This window comes from Triticum dicoccoides, chromosome 4B (assembly GCF_002162155.2).
Source record: "Triticum dicoccoides isolate Atlit2015 ecotype Zavitan chromosome 4B, WEW_v2.0, whole genome shotgun sequence".
NCBI lineage: Eukaryota > Viridiplantae > Streptophyta > Magnoliopsida > Poales > Poaceae > Triticum > Triticum dicoccoides.
The window spans coordinates 370,959,193-370,967,069 of record NC_041387.1 but is presented as its reverse complement, the minus strand read 5'-3'; positions in this window follow the sequence as shown (position 1 = coordinate 370,967,069).

Here is a 7,877-nt window from a genome sequence, read left to right as displayed (position 1 = left end):
CAGTAGATATTACGCCAATATAAATAAAGAATGAGTTTGCAACAGTACCTTAAAGTGGTGGTTTATTTTCTTATACTAACGGAGCTTATGAGATTTTCTGTTGAGTTTTGTGTTGTGAAGTTTTCAAGTTTTTGGTAAGGATTTGAATGACTATGGAATAAGGAGTGGCAAGCAAGAGCTTAAGCTTTGGGATTCCCAAGGCACCCCAAGGTAATATTCAAGGACAACCAAAATCCTAAGATTGGGCATGCCCCGGAAGGCATCCCCTCTTTCGTCTTCGCCTGTCCGTAACTTTACTTGAGGCTATATTTTTATTCACCGCATGATATGTGTTTTGCTTGGAGCGTCTTGTATGATTTGAGTCTTTGATTTTTAGTTTACCACAATCATCCTTTCTGTACACATCTTTTGGGAGATACACGCATGAATCGTGATTTATTAGAATACTCTATGTGCTTCACTTATATCTTTTGAGCTAGGCAATATTGCTCTAGTGCTTTACTTTTATCTTTTAGAGCACGGCGGTGGCTTTATTTTATAGAAATTGATGAACTCTCATGCTTCAATTATATTATTTTGAGAGTGTTTTAGAATAGCATGGTAATTTGCTTTGGTTATAAATCCTAATATGATAGGCATCCAAGAGGGATATAATAAAGACTTTCATATAAAGTGCATTGAATACTGTGATAAGTTTGATTCTTTATGATTGTTTTGAGATATGAAGATGGTGATATTAGAGTCATGCTAGTGAGTAGTTGTGAATTTTAGAGATACTTGTGTTAAAGATTGTCTTTCCCGTAGCATGCACGTATGGTGAACCGTTATGTGATGAAGTCGGAGCATGATTTTTTATTGTCTTCCTTACGAGTGACGGTCGGGGACGAGCGATGGTCTTTTCCTACCAATCTATCCCCCTAGGAGCATGCGTGTAGTACTTAGTTTCTTTAACTAATAGATTTTTGCAATAAGTATGTGAGTTCTTTATGAATAATGTTGAGTCCATGGATTATACGCACTCTCACCCTTCCGCCATTGCTAGCGTCTCTTGTACCGCGCAACTTTCACCAGTACCATACACCCACCATATACCTTCCTCAAAACAACCACCATACCTACCTATTATGGCATCCCCATAGCCATTCCGAGATATATTTCCATGCAAATTTTCACCGTTCCGTTTATTATGACATGCTTCATCATTGTCATATTGCTTTGCATGATCATGTAGTTGACATTGTATTTGTGGCAAAGCCACCGTTCATAATTCTTTCATACATGTAAATCTTTAGTCATTGCACATCCCGGCACACTACCGGAGGCATTCATATAGGGTCATGTTTTATTCTAAGTATTGAGTTGTAATTCTTGAGTTGTAAGTAAATAAAAGTCTGATGATCTTCATTATTAGAGCATTGTCCCATGTGAGGAAAGGATGGTGGAGGCTATGATTCCCCCATAAGTCGTATGAGACTCCAGACGGAAAATAAAAAAAAGAGGCCATAAAAAAAGAGAAAGGCCCCAAAAAAATGGGAGAAAAATAGAGAAGGGACAATGTTACTATCCTTTTGCCGCACTAGTGCTTCAAAGTAGCACCATGATCTTCATGATAGAGAGTCTCCTATGATATCACTTTCATATACTAGTGGGAATTTTTCATTATAGAACTTGGCTTGTATATTCCAATGATGGGCTTCCTCAAATTGCCCTAGGTCTTCGTGAGCAAGCGAGTTCGATGCACACCAACTTAGTTCCTTTTTGAGCTTTCGTACACTTATAGCTCTAGTGCATCCGCTGCATGGCAATCCCTACTCACTCACATTGATATCTATGGATGGGCATCTCCATAGCCCGTTGATACGCCTAGTTGATATGAGACTATCTTCATCCTTTTTGTCTTCTCCACAACCACCATATTCTCTTCCACCATAGTGTTATATCCATGGCTCACGCTCATGTATTGCGTGAAAGTTGAAAAAGTTTGAGAACATCAAAAGTATGAAATAATTGTTGGCTTGTCATCGGGGTTGTGCATGATTTAAATATTTTGTGTGATGAAGATAGAGCATAGCCAGACTATATGATTTTGTAGGGATAACTTTCTTTGGCCATGTTATTTTGAGAATACATGATTGCTTTATTAGTATGCTTGAAGTATTATTGTCTTTATGTCAATATTAAACTTTTGTATTGAATCCTACAGATCTGAATATTCATGCCACAATAAAGTTACATGGATAAATATGTTAGGTAGCATTCCACATCAAAAATTCTGTTTTATCATTTACCTACTCGTGGACGAGCAGGAATTAAGCTTGGGATGCTTGACATACGTATCCAACGTATCTATAATTTTTGATTGTTCCATGCTATTATATTATCTGTTTTGGATGTTTTATATGCATTAGTATGCTATTTTATATTATTTTTGGGACTAACATATTAACCAAGAGCCTAGTGCCAGTTTATGTTGTTTGCCTGTTTTAGTGTTTCACAGAAAAGGAATACCAAATGAAGTCCAAACGGAATAAAACTTTCTCGATGATCTTTGTTGGACCAGAAGCAAACCAGGAGACTTGGAGATGAAGTCGAGGAACCAACAAGGCGGCTACGAGGGTGAAGGGCGCACCCAGGTGGTAGAGCAGGCCCCCTACCTCGTGGGCCCATGGAGATCTCCTGACCTAATTCTTTCTCCTATATATACTCTTATACCCAAAAACCATCAGGGGGAGCCACGAAAACACTCTTCCACCACCGCAACCTTCTGTACTCGTGAGATCCCATCTAGGGGCCTTTTCCGGCGTCCTGCCAGAGGGGATTCGATCATGGAGGGCTTCTACATCAACACCATTGCCCTTCCGATGAAGCGTGAGTAGTTTACCATAGACCTACGGGTCCATAGCTAGTAGCTAGATGGCTTCTTCCCTCTCTTTGATTCTCAATACCATGTTCTCCTCGATGTTCTTGGAGATCTATTCGACATAATAATGTTTTGCGCTGTGCCTGCCGAGATCTGATGAATTGTGGATTTATGATCAGATTATCTATGAATATTATTTGAGTCTCCTATGAATTCTTATATACATGATTTGATATCTTTGCAAGTCTCTTCGAATTATCGGTTTAGCTTGGCCTACTAGATTGTTTTTTCTTGCAATGGGAGAAGTGCTTAGCTTTGGTTTCAATCTAGCGGTGTCCTTTCCCAGTGACAGTAGGGGCAGCAAGGCACGTATTGTATTGTTGCCATCGAGGATAAAAAGATGGGGTTTTCATCATATTGCTTGAGTTAATTCCTCTACATCATGTCATCTTACTTAATGTGTTACTCTGTTCTTTATGAACTTAATACTCTAGATGCTAGGAGGAGTCGGTCGATGTATGGAGTAATAGTAGTAGATGCAGAATTGTTTCGGTCTACTTGACACGGACGTTATGCCTATGTTCATGATCATTGCCTTAGATATCGTCATAATTATGCGCTCTTCTATCAATTGCTCGTCAGTAATTTGTTCACCACCGTATTATTTGCTATCTTGAGAGAAGCCACTAGTGAAACCTATGGCCCCCAGGTCTCCTTTCCATCATACAAGTTATCTTTTACATCATATTAGTTTCCGCTCTACTATTTTGCAATCTTTTACTTTCCGGTCTATAAACCAAAAATACTAAAAATATTTAGTTTCCCGTTTATCTATCTCTATCAGATCTCACTTTTGCAAGTAACCGTGAACGGATTGACAACCCCTTTATCACATTGGGTGCAAGTTTGTTTGATTGTTTGTGCAGGTATTCGGTGACTTCTACGTTGTCTCCTACGGGATTGATACCTTGGTTCTCAAACTGAGGGAAGTACTTACTCTACTTTGCTACATCACCCTTTCCTCTTCAAGGGAAAAACAAACGCAAGCTCAAGAAGTAGCATTCCCTAGCCACTGCCGCGCTCCGCCCTGCTTCCCCCTGCTGCGCCGCGACCGCCGAGCCTCCACACTGTGCCCGGCGCCTTGCCTCACGTGCGCTCGCAGCCATAGCTGCTACTTCTGATGTGCTACTACTGCTGCTTGTGCTACTATTGCTGCTGCTGCCTCATGCTACTATTGCAGCTCTACATGCCCGCGCTCGGCCGCTAACACCACCGAGCCCACCGCGCCAGGCCACACACGCTTCGATCGGTCGCGCCCACTGCCGCCTGCGCGCCTCCAGCCTCCGCCTCCGCCCGTCACCAGCGTTGTTCCTGGCCACCCCCATCCTCTCGCGGGCGCGTTTGCCGCTGCTCCCGGTGGCCCCGGCGAGCCACCCCGCGTGCACCCTGAACCCCGACCGCTCCCTGGCCGTGCGCGGATCTGCGCCGCGCCACTTCCTGGCTCCTGCCGCTCGCTCTTTGCCAAGGCCGCCGCGCTCTCTCGCGTGCGTGCCCGGCCAGCTGGGCTCTGCCAAGTAAGGCCGACCCCTATTTGGACTTAGATTAGGATTAGTTATTTTATAACTATCTGAATATCAAATGACATGTGGAACCACTGCTAATTTAAAATAGATAATTAAAACGTGTTAAATATTTAGTGTATGACAAGGGGTCCCACTGGACCGTTGACTAGTCAAACATGGACCATTCAACTGCTGACTAGGCAGTTGACTAGCCCCACCTGTCAACCACATGTACACTTTGGTTGGGTACCCTTATCCATTTAGCTATTTACTAGAATTATTAAACGAAGCCAGGGAATGCCAAAATATAAATAAAACTTTAAAAATGAATAGAAAATAATTCGTAACTTGTATGAAAATAATTTATATATGAAAGTTTTTCAGAAAAATATGACGAATCCGCATATGCCATATGTTCGTCTGCCACGTGTCTAGCGTAGAGAACATGGATCCGTCCCTTCCGATTCATTTGTCCGAAAAATGCCAAGCACTGGGAAAAATTTCCCGGATGTTTTCCCTCTTCGTCTGTATCACCTAGCATTGCGTTAGATCACCCCTAGTGTTGTGTTTTGCCATGTTATGCTTTGTGATGCTTTGTTTGCATTATATTTATTGTTTCTACCCCCTCTTCTCTTTGGTAGACCCCGAGATCACTGTCGATGCCACTGTGATTGACTACGTCGACGACGACCCATCTCAACAGAGCTTCCAAGCAAGCAAACCCCCCTTTGATCATTCCGATATCACCCATTTCTTTCCCTCTCATGCTTGCATTAGAACTGCTACTGCTTTTTGTATGATCCTATTCTGATGCATAGACTGTTTTTGTTACTTGTTTTCATACCCTACCTGCTTATTCTAAACTGCTTAGTATAGGTTGGTTAGAGATCCATCAGTGACCCCCACCTTGTCCCAGTGGGCCAGCTTTATGTTCGATGACTCGATCAACATGATTGACGTGTAGGCCCCGACACCGCACATCCCCCCCCCCTTAATTGTACGACTTTGAAGAGTTATTATCGAGTGTCGAGGGTGATACCTTGTCATCACTTCTGATATTAACCCTGTAGTGTAGCTATTCGGTCGTGGTCATCAAGGGCGATTCCTCATTCACCACTCCCGATAACGACTCTGTCGTGCAACCCTTCAAGTGTGGATCATCAAGGGTGATTCCTCCAAGTCCACCATGACGGTTACATCGAGTGGGAATCCATTGAGGGTGATTCCTTGGGTTTCCCCCTTGTTGTTTCAAACACACGGCTACATTGACTTACCATAGAACCATGATGACATCGGGTCGACCCCGAGGGGTACCCGCTAGTGATGTGAAGTCGGGTTGATATGGAGGATACCCGCAAGTTTTCCACGCAGCGCGGCCGGGCATTCTTAGCCCTTGTCGCAAGAACATGAGACGGGGCGACGGGACCACATATCATGGATCATTGATCGTTAGCGCGCACTACCAAGACACTAACTGTTTGGATATTTGATCCGAGTAGTCCTATGGCATTTTCGCACTGACCACCACACGGGAATAAGTATGGGCACTCTGCATCGTATGATTCTTCCAAAAGCTCACTGACGTCAGCGACTGATTTGCGCGCGCCGGGTTGGGCTGGTTAAGCCTGCACTTGTACAAGAGGGCTAGGTCTGCTCACCGGCCACGTTCGCAACACACAGGATTGCAAAGGAAGATTGGCCCATGACTCCTTTGCATTTAGGGTGTAGACGGGCGTGCTGGCCTCTCTGTTGAGCGTAGGTAGGACTATGGCGTGTTCATCGACCAAGGTCGGGCCTGACCTAATGGTGTGACTGGCCGGAGTAGATCGAGCATGTTGGGTAAGTGTGTGCACCCCTGCAGGGAAGTATTATCTATTCAAATAGCTGGGTCCATGGTAACGGACGCTCGGAGTTTTATCCCGATCGATACAACTAGAACTGGATACTGAATACTGAGGCATGTTATCGATATGTGGCTCCGGGATTGCTTTCTCGCAGGTAGTCGAGGAAGTGATCTATGGGAGATGATACAACATACTTACTAATATTATAATATGCCACTCTTATCTCTTCTGATATTGCAAGATGCTTGGAGCTGCTTGAAGATGCTAGTCTTCGATAGAGTAGGCTTTCCCCTTCTCTTTTGGCAATCTGCAATTCAGTCCACAGATACTACCCATTTCATTGATACTGTGTAGATCCTTGCTTGCGAGTACTTTGGATGACTACTCGTGGCTGCTTTTCTTCCTCTTTTCCTCTCTTCCTCTCTTCACGCATACCGCAACCAGATGGTGGAGCCTAGGAGCCAGACATCACCTTCGACGACGACTACTACTACATCGAGAGTGGCTACTACTACGGGAAGGCCGCCGACGACTAGTAGTAGTTAAGACGCTCCCAGGCAAGAGGCCTTGCCTTTTAAATTGATGTTGCTTTTGTGCTAGCCTTCTTAAGGAAAACTTGTTTAACTCATGCCTGTACTTAGATAATGTTGCTTCCGCCGACTCGTTTGTATTCGAGCTTATGTATTCGAGCCCTCAAGGCCCCTAGCTTGTAATATAAAGCTTGTATTATTTTAATTTGTGTCTAGGGTTGTGTTGTGATATCTTCTCGTGAGTCTCTGATCTTGATCGTACACATTTGCATGTATGATTAGTATACTATTGAATCGGGGGCGTCACAAGTTGGTATTAGAGCCGGCTGCCTGTAGGTAGCCCCCTTTCCAACTCCTTGGCCGAAGTCGAGTCTAGTCACTACAAAACTTTTACTAACATGGTTGTGTGTATTATGGGCCCACGTCGCCATTGGGTGGTATTAGGATCTTTTACTCCTCGTCTATACTCTGGGATTCTGATCTCTCTTCTACTCGGGTTATTTTGCTAACTCTAGGTTCTCATAACTACTTCCTCCCAGAGAGCCCCTCATTCCAGATGTCCGCTTGGTGCACCAAAAGATTTCGAAGATACTCTCCGATGTTTGGCTGAGACACTTGTGCCCTTTGCCATTACAGTCCCCTTCCAGTAATAAGTCACTAGGGATGACTACTTACACCTGTCATTCATACTTTCATCCCCCTTTATCTTGTTATTACAACATTCTCTGACTTTTTAAGAATCATTTGTGTCACTACCTTGCAGTTCTTTGGCACATGAATACCCCTACGGATAATTCCTCACACTTACCGAGTATCCATTCATCCCCAGTTGTTCATACATTTCAATAAGATACTTTGAAATACTATTCGATCTCCCAAGAATCCTCTGCAACCTATTGCACTAGAAAGTCATACGTCTAGCAATATTCATTGGCATCCTTTGTCTTCATCATTTTGAGCATTTGATTCCATATGTTGTGGATGCCCGCAATCCTTAATCGAATCCTAGAATTCCTCCTTCCGGCTCAGACGTCATTTTGCACAGGAGCTGGTTCTCGACCAATCAAATTGTCGTCGATTG